The sequence below is a fragment of the Bufo bufo genome, chromosome 9 (assembly GCF_905171765.1).
Source record: "Bufo bufo chromosome 9, aBufBuf1.1, whole genome shotgun sequence".
Lineage (NCBI taxonomy): Eukaryota > Metazoa > Chordata > Amphibia > Anura > Bufonidae > Bufo > Bufo bufo.
Genome location: NC_053397.1, coordinates 4098151 through 4115462, shown reverse-complemented (window position 1 = coordinate 4115462; position 17312 = coordinate 4098151). Strand labels below are relative to the sequence as shown.

The window sequence follows — 17312 nt, the reverse complement described above, 5'->3', positions numbered from 1 at the left end:
TCCTACAGTCATCCTCTCCCCTGAAATGGCTGATAACAGGAGGCAATAGACTGTATTCTCCTGTCCTACAGTCATCCTCTCCCCTGAAATGGCTGATAACAGGGGGCAATAGACTGTATTCTCCTGTCCTACAGTCATCCTCTCCCCTGAAATGGCTGATAACAGGGTGCAATAGACTGTATTCTCCTGTCCTACAGTCATCCTCTCCCCTGAAATGGCTGATAACAGGAGCAATAGATTGTATTCTCCTGTCCTACAGTCATCCTCTCCTCTGAAATGGCTGATAACAGGGGGCAATAGATTGTATTCTCCTGTCCTACAGTCATCCTCTCCCCTGAAATGGCTGATAACAGGGGGCAATAGATTGTATTCTCCTGTCCTACAGTCATCCTCTCCCTGAAATGGCTGATAACAGGGAGCAATAGACTGTATTCTCCTGTCCTACAGTCATCCTCTCCTCTGAAATGGCTGATAACAGGCGGCAATAGACTGTATTCTCCTGTCCTACAGTCATCCTCTCCTCTGAAATGGCTGATAACAGGGGCAATAGACTGTATTCTCCTGTCCTACAGTCATCCTCTCCCCTGAAATGGCTGATAACAGGAGGCAATAGACTGTATTCTCCTGTCCTACAGTCATCCTCTCCCCTGAAATGGCTGATAACAGGGAGCAATAGACTGTATTCTCCTGTCCTACAGTCATCCTCTCCCCTGAAATGGCTGATAACAGGGAGCAATAGATTGTATTCTCCTGTCCTACAGTCATCCTCTCCCCTGAAATGGCTGATAACAGGGGGTAATAGATTGTATTCTCCTGTCCTACAGTCATCCTCTCCCTGAAATGGCTGATAACAGGGAGCAATAGACTGTATTCTCCTGTCCTACAGTCCATCCTCCCCCCTGAAATGGCTGATAACAGGGGAGCAATAGACTGTATTCTCCTGTCCTACAGTCATCCTCTCCCCTGAAATGGCTGATAACAGGGAGCAATAGACTGTATTCTCCTGTCCTACAGTCATCCTCTCCCCTGAAATGGCTGATAACAGGGAGCAATAGACTGTATTCTCCTGTCCTACAGTCATCCTCTCCCCTGAAATGGCTGATAACAGGGGGTAATAGATTGTATTCTCCTGTCCTACAGTCATCCTCTCCCCTGAAATGGCTGATAACAGGAGCAATAGACTGTATTCTCCTGTCCTACAGTCATCCTCTCCCCTGAAATGGCTGATAACAGGGGAGCAATAGACTGTATTCTCCTGTCCTACAGTCATCCTCTCCCCTGAAATGGCTGATAACAGGGAGCAATAGACTGTATTCTCCTGTCCTACAGTCATCCTCTCCCCTGAAATGGCTGATAACAGGGAGCAATAGACTGTATTCTCCTGTCCTACAGTCATCCTCTCCCCTGAAATGGCTGATAACAGGGGGCAATAGATTGTATTCTCCTGTCCTACAGTCATCCTCTCCCCTGAAATGGCTGATAACAGGAGGCAATAGACTGTATTCTCCTGTCCTACAGTCATCCTCTCCCCTGAAATGGCTGATAACAGGGGGCAATAGACTGTATTCTCCTGTCCTACAGTCATCCTCTCCCCTGAAATGGCTGATAACAGGAGCAATAGATTGTATTCTCCTGTCCTACAGTCATCCTCTCCTCTGAAATGGCTGATAACAGGGGGCAATAGACTGTATTCTCCTGTCCTACAGTCGTCCTCTCCCCTGAAATGGCTGATAACAGGGGGCAATAGATTGTATTCTCCTGTCCTACAGTCATCCTCTCCCCTGAAATGGCTGATAACAGGGAGCAATAGATTGTATTCTCCTGTCCTACAGTCATCCTCTCCTCTGAAATGACTGATAACAGGGAGCAATAGACTGTATTCTCCTGTCCTACAGTCATCCTCTCCCCTGAAATGGCTGATAACAGGGAGCAATAGATTGTATTCTCCTGTCCTACAGTCATCCTCTCCTCTGAAATGGCTGATAACAGGGGCAATAGACTGTATTCTCCTGTCCTACAGTCATCCTCTCCCCTGAAATGGCTGATAACAGGGGACAATAGACTGTATTCTCCTGTCCTACAGTCATCCTCCCCCCTGAAATGGCTGATAACAGGGGGCAATAGATTGTATTCTCCTGTCCTACAGTCATCCTCTCCCCTGAAATGGCTGATAACAGGAGGCAATAGACTGTATTCTCCTGTCCTACAGTCATCCTCTCCCTGAAATGGCTGATAACAGGGGGCAATAGACTGTATTCTCCTGTCCTACAGTCATCCTCTCCCCTGAAATGGCTGATAACAGGGGGCAATAGATTGTATTCTCCTGTCCTACAGTCATCCTCTCCCCTGAAATGGCTGATAACAGGGAGCAATAGACTGTATTCTCCTGTCCTACAGTCATCCTCTCCCTGAAATGGCTGATAACAGGGGGCAATAGACTGTATTCTCCTGTCCTACAGTCATCCTCTCCCCTGAAATGGCTGATAACAGGCGGCAATAGACTGTATTCTCCTGTCCTACAGTCATCCTCTCCCCTGAAATGGCTGATAACAGGGGGCAATAGACTGTATTCTCCTGTCCTACAGTCATCCTCTCCCCTGAAATGGCTGATAACAGGGAGCAATAGATTGTATTCTCCTGTCCTACAGTCATCCTCTCCCCTGAAATGGCTGATAACAGGCGGCAATAGACTGTATTCTCCTGTCCTACAGTCATCCTCTCCCCTGAAATGGCTGATAACAGGCGGCAATAGACTGTATTCTCCTGTCCTACAGTCATCCTCTCCCCTGAAATGGCTGATAACAGGGGGCAATAGACTGTATTCTCCTGTCCTACAGTCATCCTCTCCTCTGAAATGGCTGATAACAGGGAGCAATAGACTGTATTCTCCTGTCCTACAGTCATCCTCTCCCCTGAAATGGCTGATAACAGGGAGCAATAGACTGTATTCTCCTGTCCTACAGTCATCCTCTCCCCTGAAATGGCTGATAACAGGGGGCAATAGACTGTATTCTCCTGTCCTACAGTCATCATCTCCCCTGAAATGGCTGATAACAGGAGGCAATAGACTGTATTCTCCTGTCCTACAGTCATCCTCTCCCCTGAAATGGCTGATAACAGGGAGCAATAGATTGTATTCTCCTGTCCTACAGTCATCCTCTCCCCTGAAATGGCTGATAACAGGGAGCAATAGACTGTATTCTCCTGTCCTACAGTCATCCTCTCCCCTGAAATGGCTGATAACAGGGGGCAATAGATTGTATTCTCCTGTCCTACAGTCATCCTCTCTCCTGAAATGGCTGATAACAGGGAGCAATAGACTGTATTCTCCTGTCCTACAGTCATCCTCTCCCCTGAAATGGCTGATAACAGGGGGCAATAGACTGTATTCTCCTGTCCTACAGTCATCCTCTCCCCTGAAATGGCTGATAACAGGGGGCAATAGACTGTATTCTCCTGTCCTACAGTCATCCTCTCCCCTGAAATGGCTGATAACAGGGGGCAATACTTTACACTGCAGCTGATAACAGGGGGCAATAGACTGTATTCTCCTGTCCTACAGTCATCCTCTCCCCTGAAATGGCTGATAACAGGAGCAATAGATTGTATTCTCCTGTCCTACAGTCATCCTCTCCTCTGAAATGGCTGATAACAGGGGCAATAGACTGTATTCTCCTGTCCTACAGTCGTCCTCTCCCCTGAAATGGCTGATAACAGGGGGCAATAGACTGTATTCTCCTGTCCTACAGTCATCCTCTCCCCTGAAATGGCTGATAACAGGGGCAATAGACTGTATTCTCCTGTCCTACAGTCATCCTCTCCTCTGAAATGGCTGATAACAGGGGGCAATAGATTGTATTCTCCTGTCCTACAGTCATCCTCTCCCCTGAAATGGCTGATAACAGGGGGCAATAGACTGTATTCTCCTGTCCTACAGTCATCCTCTCCTCTGAAATGGCTGATAACAGGGGGCAATAGACTGTATTCTCCTATCCTACAGTCGTCCTCTCCCTGAAATGGCTGATAACAGGGGGCAATAGATTGTATTCTCCTGTCCTACAGTCATCCTCTCCCCTGAAATGGCTGATAACAGGGAGCAATAGATTGTATTCTCCTGTCCTACAGTCATCCTCTCCCCTGAAATGGCTGATAACAGGGGGCAATAGATTGTATTCTCCTGTCCTACAGTCATCCTCTCCCCTGAAATGGCTGATAACAGGGGCAATAGACTGTATTCTCCTGTCCTACAGTCATCCTCTCCTCTGAAATGGCTGATAACAGGGGGCAATAGATTGTATTCTCCTGTCCTACAGTCATCCTCTCCCCTGAAATGGCTGATAACAGGGGGCAATAGACTGTATTCTCCTGTCCTACAGTCATCCTCTCCCCTGAAATGGCTGATAACAGGGAGCAATAGACTGTATTCTCCTGTCCTACAGTCATCCTCTCCCCTGAAATGGCTGATAACAGGGAGCAATAGACTGTATTCTCCTGTCCTACAGTCATCCTCTCCCCTGAAATGGCTGATAACAGGGGGCAATAGATTGTAGTCTCCTGTCCTACAGTCATCCTCTCCCCTGAAATGGCTGATAACAGGGGCAATAGACTGTATTCTCCTGTCCTACAGTCATCCTCCCCCCTGAAATGGCTGATAACAGGGAGCAATAGACTGTATTCTCCTGTCCTACAGTCATCCTCCCCCCTGAAATGGCTGATAACAGGGGGCAATAGACTGTATTCTCCTGTCCTACAGTCATCCTCTCCCCCTGAAATGGCTGATAACAGGGGCAATAGACTGTATTCTCCTGTCCTACAGTCATCCTCTCCCCCTGAAATGGCTGATAACAGGGAGCAATAGACTGTATTCTCCTGTCCTACAGTCATCCTCTCCCCTGAAATGGCTGATAACAGGGAGCAATAGACTGTATTCTCCTGTCCTACAGTCATCCTCTCCCCTGAAATGGCTGATAACAGGGAGCAATAGACTGTATTCTCCTGTCCTACAGTCATCCTCTCCCCTGAAATGGCTGATAACAGGGGACAATAGACTGTATTCTCCTGTCCTACAGTCATCCTCTCCCCTGAAATGGCTGATAACAGGGAGCAATAGACTGTATTCTCCTGTCCTACAGTCATCCTCTCCCCTGAAATGGCTGATAACAGGGAGCAATAGACTGTATTCTCCTGTCCTACAGTCATCCTCTCCCCTGAAATGGCTGATAACAGGGAGCAATAGACTGTATTCTCCTGTCCTACAGTCATCCTCTCCCTGAAATGGCTGATAACAGGGAGCAATAGACTGTATTCTCCTGTCCTACAGTCATCCTCTCCTCTGAAATGGCTGATAACAGGGAGCAATAGACTGTATTCTCCTGTCCTACAGTCATCCTCTCCTCTGAAATGGCTGATAACAGGGGGCAATAGATTGTATTCTCCTGTCCTACAGTCATCCTCTCCCCTGAAATGGCTGATAACAGGGAGCAATAGACTGTATTCTCCTGTCCTACAGTCATCCTCTCCTCTGAAATGGCTGATAACAGGGAGCAATAGACTGTATTCTCCTGTCCTACAGTCATCCTCTCCCCTGAAATGGCTGATAACAGGGGGCAATAGACTGTATTCTCCTGTCCTACAGTCATCCTCTCCTCTGAAATGGCTGATAACAGGGGGCAATAGACTGTATTCTCCTATCCTACAGTCGTCCTCTCCTCTGAAATGGCTGATAACAGGGGGCAATAGACTGTATTCTCCTGTCCTACAGTCATCCTCTCCCCTGAAATGGCTGATAACAGGGAGCAATAGATTGTATTCTCCTGTCCTACAGTCATCCTCTCCCCTGAAATGGCTGATAACAGGGGAGCAATAGATTGTATTCTCCTGTCCTACAGTCATCCTCTCCCCTGAAATGGCTGATAACAGGGGCAATAGACTGTATTCTCCTGTCCTACAGTCATCCTCTCCCCTGAAATGGCTGATAACAGGGGGCAATAGATTGTATTCTCCTGTCCTACAGTCATCCTCTCCCTGAAATGGCTGATAACAGGGGGCAATAGACTGTATTCTCCTGTCCTACAGTCATCCTCCCCTGAAATGGCTGATAACAGGGAGCAATAGACTGTATTCTCCTGTCCTACAGTCATCCTCCCCCCTGAAATGGCTGATAACAGGGGGCAATAGACTGTATTCTCCTGTCCTACAGTCATCCTCTCCCCCTGAAATGGCTGATAACAGGGAGCAATAGACTGTATTCTCCTGTCCTACAGTCATCCTCTCCCCTGAAATGGCTGATAACAGGGAGCAATAGACTGTATTCTCCTGTCCTACAGTCATCCTCTCCCCTGAAATGGCTGATAACAGGGGACAATAGACTGTATTCTCCTGTCCTACAGTCATCCTCTCCCCTGAAATGGCTGATAACAGGGGACAATAGACTGTATTCTCCTGTCCTACAGTCATCCTCTCCCCTGAAATGGCTGATAACAGGGAGCAATAGACTGTATTCTCCTGTCCTACAGTCATCCTCTCCCCTGAAATGGCTGATAACAGGGAGCAATAGACTGTATTCTCCTGTCCTACAGTCATCCTCTCCCCTGAAATGGCTGATAACAGGGGGCAATAGACTGTATTCTCCTGTCCTACAGTCATCCTCTCCTCTGAAATGTCTGATAACAGGGAGCAATAGACTGTATTCTCCTGTCCTACAGTCATCCTCTCCTCTGAAATGGCTGATAACAGGGGGCAATAGATTGTATTCTCCTGTCCTACAGTCATCCTCTCCCTGAAATGGCTGATAACAGGGGGCAATAGATTGTATTCTCCTGTCCTACAGTCATCCTCTCCCCTGAAATGGCTGATAACAGGGAGCAATAGACTGTATTCTCCTGTCCTACAGTCATCCTCTCCTCTGAAATGGCTGATAACAGGGAGCAATAGACTGTATTCTCCTGTCCTACAGTCATCCTCTCCCTGAAATGGCTGATAACAGGGGGCAATAGATTGTATTCTCCTGTCCTACAGTCATCCTCTCCCCTGAAATGGCTGATAACAGGGAGCAATAGACTGTATTCTCCTGTCCTACAGTCATCCTCTCCCCTGAAATGGCTGATAACAGGGAGCAATAGACTGTATTCTCCTGTCCTACAGTCATCCTCTCCCCTGAAATGGCTGATAACAGGGGGCAATAGATTGTAGTCTCCTGTCCTACAGTCATCCTCTCCCCTGAAATGGCTGATAACAGGGGGCAATAGACTGTATTCTCCTGTCCTACAGTCATCCTCCCCCCTGAAATGGCTGATAACAGGGAGCAATAGACTGTATTCTCCTGTCCTACAGTCATCCTCCCCCCTGAAATTGCTGATAACAGGGGGCAATAGACTGTATTCTCCTGTCCTACAGTCATCCTCTCCCCCTGAAATGGCTGATAACAGGGGGCAATAGACTGTATTCTCCTGTCCTACAGTCATCCTCTCCCCCTGAAATGGCTGATAACAGGGAGCAATAGACTGTATTCTCCTGTCCTACAGTCATCCTCTCCCCTGAAATGGCTGATAACAGGGGGCAATAGACTGTATTCTCCTGTCCTACAGTCATCCTCCCCCTGAAATGGCTGATAACAGGGGGCAATAGACTGTATTCTCCTGTCCTACAGTCGCCCTCTCCCCTGAAATGGCTGATAACAGGGGGCAATAGACTGTATTCTCCTGTCCTACAGTCATCCTCTCCCCTGAAATGGCTGATAACAGGGGGCAATAGACTGTATTCTCCTGTCCTACAGTCATCCCCTCCCTGAAATGGCTGATAACAGGGGCAATAGACTGTATTCTCCTGTCCTACAGTCATCCTCTCCCCTGAAATGGCTGATAACAGGGAGCAATAGATTGTATTCTCCTGTCCTACAGTCATCCTCTCCCCTGAAATGGCTGATAACAGGGGGCAATAGACTGTATTCTCCTGTCCTACAGTCATCCTCTCCCTGAAATGGCTGATAACAGGGAGCAATAGATTGTATTCTCCTGTCCTACAGTCATCCTCTCCCCTGAAATGGCTGATAACAGGGAGCAATAGACTGTATTCTCCTGTCCTACAGTCATCCTCTCCCCTGAAATGGCTGATAACAGGGGGCAATAGATTGTATTCTCCTGTCCTACAGTCATCCTCTCTCCTGAAATGGCTGATAACAGGGAGCAATAGACTGTATTCTCCTGTCCTACAGTCATCCTCTCCCCTGAAATGGCTGATAACAGGGGGCAATAGACTGTATTCTCCTGTCCTACAGTCATCCTCTCCTCTGAAATGGCTGATAACAGGGGGCAATAGATTGTATTCTCCTGTCCTACAGTCATCCTCTCCCCTGAAATGGCTGATAACAGGGGGCAATACTTTACACTGCAGCTGATAACAGGGGGCAATAGACTGTATTCTCCTGTCCTACAGTCATCCTCTCCCCTGAAATGGCTGATAACAGGAGCAATAGATTGTATTCTCCTGTCCTACAGTCATCCTCTCCTCTGAAATGGCTGATAACAGGGGGCAATAGACTGTATTCTCCTGTCCTACAGTCGTCCTCTCCCCTGAAATGGCTGATAACAGGGGGCAATAGACTGTATTCTCCTGTCCTACAGTCATCCTCTCCCCTGAAATGGCTGATAACAGGGGCAATAGACTGTATTCTCCTGTCCTACAGTCATCCTCTCCTCTGAAATGGCTGATAACAGGGGGCAATAGATTGTATTCTCCTGTCCTACAGTCATCCTCTCCCCTGAAATGGCTGATAACAGGGGGCAATAGATTGTATTCTCCTGTCCTACAGTCATCCTCTCCTCTGAAATGGCTGATAACAGGGGGCAATAGACTGTATTCTCCTATCCTACAGTCGTCCTCTCCCCTGAAATGGCTGATAACAGGGGGCAATAGATTGTATTCTCCTGTCCTACAGTCATCCTCTCCCCTGAAATGGCTGATAACAGGGAGCAATAGATTGTATTCTCCTGTCCTACAGTCATCCTCTCCCCTGAAATGGCTGATAACAGGGGGCAATAGATTGTATTCTCCTGTCCTACAGTCATCCTCTCCCCTGAAATGGCTGATAACAGGGGCAATAGACTGTATTCTCCTGTCCTACAGTCATCCTCTCCTCTGAAATGGCTGATAACAGGGGGCAATAGATTGTATTCTCCTGTCCTACAGTCATCCTCTCCCCTGAAATGGCTGATAACAGGGGGCAATAGACTGTATTCTCCTGTCCTACAGTCATCCTCTCCTCTGAAATGGCTGATAACAGGGGGCAATAGATTGTATTCTCCTGTCCTACAGTCATCCTCTCCCCTGAAATGGCTGATAACAGGGGGCAATAGATTGTATTCTCCTGTCCTACAGTCATCCTCTCCCCTGAAATGGCTGATAACAGGGAGCAATAGACTGTATTCTCCTGTCCTACAGTCATCCTCTCCCCTGAAATGGCTGATAACAGGGAGCAATAGACTGTATTCTCCTGTCCTACAGTCATCCTCTCCCCTGAAATGGCTGATAACAGGGGGCAATAGATTGTAGTCTCCTGTCCTACAGTCATCCTCTCCCCTGAAATGGCTGATAACAGGGGGCAATAGACTGTATTCTCCTGTCCTACAGTCATCCTCCCCCCTGAAATGGGTGATAACAGGGAGCAATAGACTGTATTCTCCTGTCCTACAGTCATCCTCCCCCCTGAAATGGCTGATAACAGGGGGCAATAGACTGTATTCTCCTGTCCTACAGTCATCCTCTCCCCCTGAAATGGCTGATAACAGGGGGCAATAGACTGTATTCTCCTGTCCTACAGTCATCCTCTCCCCCTGAAATGGCTGATAACAGGGAGCAATAGACTGTATTCTCCTGTCCTACAGTCATCCTCTCCCCTGAAATGGCTGATAACAGGGAGCAATAGACTGTATTCTCCTGTCCTACAGTCATCCTCTCCCCTGAAATGGCTGATAACAGGGGACAATAGACTGTATTCTCCTGTCCTACAGTCATCCTCTCCCCTGAAATGGCTGATAACAGGGGACAATAGACTGTATTCTCCTGTCCTACAGTCATCCTCTCCCCTGAAATGGCTGATAACAGGGAGCAATAGACTGTATTCTCCTGTCCTACAGTCATCCTCTCCCCTGAAATGGCTGATAACAGGGAGCAATAGACTGTATTCTCCTGTCCTACAGTCATCCTCTCCCCTGAAATGGCTGATAACAGGGGGCAATAGACTGTATTCTCCTGTCCTACAGTCATCCTCTCCCCTGAAATGGCTGATAACAGGGTGCAATAGACTGTATTCTCCTGTCCTACAGTCATCCTCTCTCCTGAAATGGCTGATAACAGGGGGCAATAGACTGTATTCTCCTGTCCTACAGTCATCCTCTCCTCTGAAATGTCTGATAACAGGGAGCAATAGACTGTATTCTCCTGTCCTACAGTCATCCTCTCCTCTGAAATGGCTGATAACAGGGGGCAATAGATTGTATTCTCCTGTCCTACAGTCATCCTCTCCCCTGAAATGGCTGATAACAGGGGGCAATAGATTGTATTCTCCTGTCCTACAGTCATCCTCTCCCCTGAAATGGCTGATAACAGGGAGCAATAGACTGTATTCTCCTGTCCTACAGTCATCCTCTCCTCTGAAATGGCTGATAACAGGGAGCAATAGACTGTATTCTCCTGTCCTACAGTCATCCTCTCCCCTGAAATGGCTGATAACAGGGGGCAATAGATTGTATTCTCCTGTCCTACAGTCATCCTCTCCCCTGAAATGGCTGATAACAGGGAGCAATAGACTGTATTCTCCTGTCCTACAGTCATCCTCTCCCCTGAAATGGCTGATAACAGGGAGCAATAGACTGTATTCTCCTGTCCTACAGTCATCCTCTCCCCTGAAATGGCTGATAACAGGGGGCAATAGATTGTAGTCTCCTGTCCTACAGTCATCCTCTCCCCTGAAATGGCTGATAACAGGGGGCAATAGACTGTATTCTCCTGTCCTACAGTCATCCTCCCCCCTGAAATGGCTGATAACAGGGAGCAATAGACTGTATTCTCCTGTCCTACAGTCATCCTCCCCCCTGAAATTGCTGATAACAGGGGGCAATAGACTGTATTCTCCTGTCCTACAGTCATCCTCTCCCCCTGAAATGGCTGATAACAGGGGGCAATAGACTGTATTCTCCTGTCCTACAGTCATCCTCTCCCCCTGAAATGGCTGATAACAGGGAGCAATAGACTGTATTCTCCTGTCCTACAGTCATCCTCTCCCCTGAAATGGCTGATAACAGGGGGCAATAGACTGTATTCTCCTGTCCTACAGTCATCCTCCCCCTGAAATGGCTGATAACAGGGGGCAATAGACTGTATTCTCCTGTCCTACAGTCGCCCTCTCCCCTGAAATGGCTGATAACAGGGGGCAATACACTGCATTCTCCTGTCCTACAGTCATCCTCCCCCCTGAAATGGCTGATAACAGGGAGCAATAGACTGTATTCTCCTGTCCTACAGTCATCCTCCCCCCTGAAATGGCTGATAACAGGGAGCAATAGACTGTATTCTCCTGTCCTACAGTCATCCTCCCCCCTGAAATTGCTGATAACAGGGGGCAATAGACTGTATTCTCCTGTCCTACAGTCATCCTCTCCCCCTGAAATGGCTGATAACAGGGGGCAATAGACTGTATTCTCCTGTCCTACAGTCATCCTCTCCCCCTGAAATGGCTGATAACAGGGAGCAATAGACTGTATTCTCCTGTCCTACAGTCATCCTCTCCCCTGAAATGGCTGATAACAGGGGGCAATAGACTGTATTCTCCTGTCCTACAGTCATCCTCCCCCTGAAATGGCTGATAACAGGGGGCAATAGACTGTATTCTCCTGTCCTACAGTCGCCCTCTCCCCTGAAATGGCTGATAACAGGGGGCAATACACTGCATTCTCCTGTCCTACAGTCATCCTCTCCCCTGAAATGGCTGATAACAGGGGGCAATAGACTGTATTCTCCTGTCCTACAGTCATCCTCTCCCCTGAAATGGCTGATAACAGGGGGCAATAGACTGTATTCTCCTGTCCTACAGTCATCCCCTCCCCTGAAATGGCTGATAACAGGGGCAATAGACTGTATTCTCCTGTCCTACAGTCATCCTCTCCCCTGAAATGGCTGATAACAGGGAGCAATAGATTGTATTCTCCTGTCCTACAGTCATCCTCTCCCCTGAAATGGCTGATAACAGGGGGCAATAGACTGTATTCTCCTGTCCTACAGTCATCCTCTCCCCTGAAATGGCTGATAACAGGGGGCAATAGATTGTATTCTCCTGTCCTACAGTCATCCTCTCCCCTGAAATGGCTGATAACAGGGAGCAATAGACTGTATTCTCCTGTCCTACAGTCATCCTCTCCCCTGAAATGGCTGATAACAGGGGGCAATAGACTGTATTCTCCTGTCCTACAGTCATCCTCTCCCCTGAAATGGCTGATAACAGGGGGCAATAGACTGTATTCTCCTGTCCTACAGTCATCCTCTCCCCTGAAATGGCTGATAACAGGGGGCAATAGACTGTATTCTCCTGTCCTACAGTCATCCTCTCCTCTGAAATGGCTGATAACAGGGGGCAATAGACTGTATTCTCCTGTCCTACAGTCATCCTCTCCCCTGAAATGGCTGATAACAGGGAGCAATAGATTGTATTCTCCTGTCCTACAGTCATCCTCTACTCTGAAATGGCTGATAACAGGGGGTAATAGACTGTATTCTCCTGTCCTACAGTCATCCTCCCCCCTGAAATGGCTGATAACAGGGGGTAATAGACTGTATTCTCCTGTCCTACAGTCATCCTCTCCCCTGAAATGGCTGAATCAGTCAGGAAGTATCAGGCGCTATCAATCATGGGCTATCAGTCAGGAGTTTTTAGTAAAGGGCTGTCAGTCTGGAGGTATCAGTCAGGGGCTGTCAGTCTGGAGGTATCAGGCAGGGAGGGGGCTGTCAGTCAGGGGGCTATCAGTCTGTAGGCTGTCAGTCAGTCAGGGGGCTGTCAGTCTGGAGGTATCAGGCAGTCTGGAGGTATCAGGCAGTCTGGAGGTATCAGGCAGTCTGGAGGTATCAGGCAGGGAGGGGGCTATCAGTCAGTCAGGGGGCTATCAGTCAGGGGGCTGTCAGTCTGGAGGTATCAGGCAGGGGGCTGTCAGGCAGGGGGCTGTCAGTCAGTCAGGGGGCTGTCAGTCTGGAGGTATCAGTCTGGAGGTATCAGGCAGGGGGCTGTCAGTCAGTCAGTCAGTCAGGGGGCTGTCAGTCTGGAGGTATCAGTCAGGTCTGGAGCACTTTTTATGCCAGGTGCACTAATTGCTGTAGAGGCGCCTAATTGATGACGAGGGGCACGCCTCATTATAAATTAGACTCATCTTTCAGCAGCGTATGGAGGAATACAAAACCATTCTTAGTAATTGCCCCCATTGTCTTCATTCAAAGGCTGAAACCCTGCCTTGCCTTGTCCTGCTTTCACAGCTGAGAGTTTGTTATAGTGTATCAGTGCAGACTACACCTCGCGTGTCTACCGTGACAGGGCGTGCGCAATTCACTTTCCATATCCTCCTTGTGTATATCAGATATGTGACTCACTTCTTGTGTTCTGTTATTGTGTAGACCCCCCACCAGTCCCCGCTGCACATGGAGCTCCAGTATCCTGCGTGGCTCTGGGGCTCTGGATTTATATTCGCCATTGTGTTATGCGTTCTGCTATTTATATAATTGAACTTATATATCATTCACAAGATCTCTGCTGGCTGTCAGTGAATAAAAACTTTCTTGATTGCATCCAGAGGCTGAGACGCCTCCTGATGAAATAGTTATCTAAGGGTTTATTACAATTGATGTTTCCATTCACTCACAGCAAGCAGAGCAGATCTAGTGTGTTCATTCTAACTCCTTTACTCATGGTACTGACACATTGTAGCAAACCCATCAGCTGTGAGATGTAGCTGGTCAGGACTTACAGCTTGCTGTCACCTGCTGGTGACGCCCCTCATCCACCTGTCATGCAAATCTGTTTCCATTATTATCCCCGACTATCTGCACAGAGGTCACAGGGTGCCCCCCTCCCCTGCAAACGGACAGCGCCACCCTCCGCTCTCGTTACTGCTGACCACGTTTTTTTCCTGTCACAGGTTTAGAATTTCCAAACGATTATTCAAATCCTTTTCCACATTGAAATCGGTGGTTTTGTGTAAGTTTGCATACGTGCAATCATGCATCAGTGCGAGGGAGAGGTGGGAAAAACACTGCTCTGCTACCCCCTGGAGGCCAGCACAGGAAGTGCACCATGAGGCAGGTGCTGGAGGGGAATCTGCATTTCCTTGGCTTCTCAGCCTTTTGGCTAAGATCAAGTGTAGTATCTGTTCTTAGATTCCTGGTGGACAGAGCCCTGCGAGGATGTGGAGCAGAGAACCACACAGCATCCCTAGGGTGTACGGCTTGGGCCATTAGTGCCCTATGCTAGGTGACCAAGGGCTCTACTGGATCTAAGCCAGGGGCTGAGATGTTTGAAAGCCCCAGGTGCAGAAGAGCCCCAGGAGTGGCGACCCTGGGGTGCCTGAACTCACTAGGGGTAGGAGCCCACCCTTTTATCACTGCTTCAGACGACTACGCTAGGGGTTCCGAATATCCAGGTAGGAACACCGTGACAAGTGCAAAAGCCGCACATAAAAGGGACACTATAGGCAACCCTCATCCCACTCTGGCATTCCTACACCTGGGTTCCACCATCACTTTCTACATAGGGGGACTCTGTCCCTCGTTGCTGAAATGCAACTGGAGTCACGACAAAAACTCTAAAAACTCTCATAACACCTGTAGAAGAGGCCCCTAGCATCGGTATTAGCCCACTGCAGATGTCCGGGCTGAAGTTCAGCGCACATTCACTATTTATTAAACTTTTTTTTATTCACTGTGAGTTCACTTTCCATGTATGTTTGTCGCAAGGATTTCTTCGGTTGCGTCTCCCTTATGGGTACCCCCTAGAGATGATGGGGGGGGGAGCCATCCCGGTTGCGCACTCCCCTGCAAAACCCTTTGGGCATTCCCTCCAGGGGGAGCCCAGCCTAATAGTCAAAGCTCCGTGCCGACACCTTGGGTGGCAGCCTAGGTGATGGCCAGAACACAGATTTGGCGTACCCTCAGCCTCTAGTGGAGGCTGTATGATCTGTATGTAGTGAGCTCCCTCTAGTGGTGGCTGTATAATCTGTATGTAGTGAGCTTCCTCTAGTGGTGGCTGTATAACCTGTATGTAGTGAGCTCCTTCTAGTGGTGGCTGTATAATCTGTATGTAGTGAGCTCCCTCTAGTGGTGGATGTATAATCTGTATGTAGTGAGCTCCCTCTAGTGGTGGCTGTATAATCTGTATGTAGTGAGCTCCCTCTAGTGGTGACTGTATAATCTGTATGTAGTGAGCTCCCTCTAGTGGTGGATGTATAATCTGTATGTAGTGAGCTCCCTCTAGTGGTGGATGTATAATCTGTATGTAGTGAGCTCCCTCTAGTAGTGGCTTTATAATAGAAACATAGAAACATAGAATGTGTCGGCAGATAAGAACCATTTGGCCCATCCAGTCTGCCCAATATACTGAATACTATGGATAGCCCCCGGCCCTATCTTATATGAAGGATGGCCTTATGCCTATCCCATGCATGCTTAAACCCCTTCACTGTATTTGCAGCTACCACTTCTGCAGGAAGGCTATTCCATGCATCCACTACTCTCTCGGTAAAGTAATACTTCCTGATATTACTTTTAAACCTTTGCCCCTCTAATTTAAAACTGTGTCCTCTTGTGGTAGTTTTTCTTCTTTTAAATATGCTCTTTTCCTTTACCGAGTTGATTCCCTTTATGTATTTAAAAGTTTCTATCATATCCCCTCTGTCTCGTCTTTCTTCCAAGCTATACATATTAAGGTCCTTTAACCTTTCCTGGTAAGTTTTATCCTGCAATCCATGTACTAGTTTAGTAGCTCTTCTCTGAACTCTCTCTAGAGTATCTATATCCTTCTGGAGATATGGCCTCTAGTACTGCACACAATACTCCAAGTGAGGTCTCACCAGTGTTCTGTACAGCGGCATAAGCACTTCACTCTTTCTACTGCTTATACCTCTCCCTATACATCCAAGCATTCTGCTGGCATTTCGTGCTGCTCTATTACATTGTCTTCCCACCTTTAAGTCTTCTGAAATAATTACTCCTAAATCCCTTTCCTCAGATACTGAGGTCAGGACTGTGTCAAATATTCTATATTCTGCCCTTGGGTTTTTACGCCCCAGGTGCATTATCTTGCACTTATCCACATTAAATTTCAGTTGCCAGAGTTCTGACCATTCTTCTAGTTTTCCTAAATCCTTTTCCATTTGGCGTTTCCCTCCAGGAACATCAACCCTGTTACATATCTTTGTGTCATCAGCAAAAAGACAAACCTTACCATCGAGGCCTTTTGCAATATCACTTATGAAGATATTAAACAAAATTGGTCCCAGTACAGATCCCTGTGGAACCCCACTGGTAACATTACCTTGTTTTAAATGTTCTCCATTGACTACAACCCTCTGTTGTCTGTCACTCAGCCACTGCCTAATCCACTCAACAATATGGGAGTCCATGCTCAATGACTGCAGTTTATTGATAAGTCTTCTATGTGGGACAGTGTCAAAAGCCTTACTAAAATCTAGATATGCGATGTCTACTGCACCTCCACCGTCTATTATTTTAGTCACCCAGTCAAAAAAATCTATAAGATTTGTTTGACATGATCTCCCTGAAGTAAACCCATGTTGTTTTTCATCTTGCAATCCATGGGATTTTAGATGTTCCACAATCCTATCCTTTAATAGGGTTTCCATTAATTTGCCTACTATTGATGTCAGACTCACTGGTCTATAGTTGCTCGATTCCTCCCTACTACCTTTCTTGTGAATGGGCACGACATTTGACAATTTCCAATCTTCCGGGACGACTCCTGTTACTAATGATTGGTTAAATAAATCTGTTAACGGTTTTGCCAGCTCACCACTAAGCTCTTTTAATAATTTTGGGTGTATCTCATCAGGCCCCTGTGACTTATCTGTCTTCACCTTAGACAGCAAACTTAGAACATCTTCCTCTGTAAAGATACATGCATCAAACAATTTATTAGTCATCCTTTCTAGTGGAGGTCCTTCTCCTTTTTCTTTTGTAAAAACTGAACAGAAGTATTCATTAAGGCAGTCGGCTAGCCCTTTAGTCTCTTCTACATACCTTCCGTCCTTTGTTTTTAATTTAGT

At 47.5% G+C, this 17312-nt stretch overlaps 1 pseudogene; it reads left to right on the top strand.

Annotated features, from left to right (window-relative positions):
• The first annotated feature begins 14363 nt into the window (after window positions 1-14363).
• On the top strand, window positions 14364-14470 carry LOC120979954 (annotated as a pseudogene).
• The last annotated feature ends 2842 nt before the right edge of the window (window positions 14471-17312 follow it).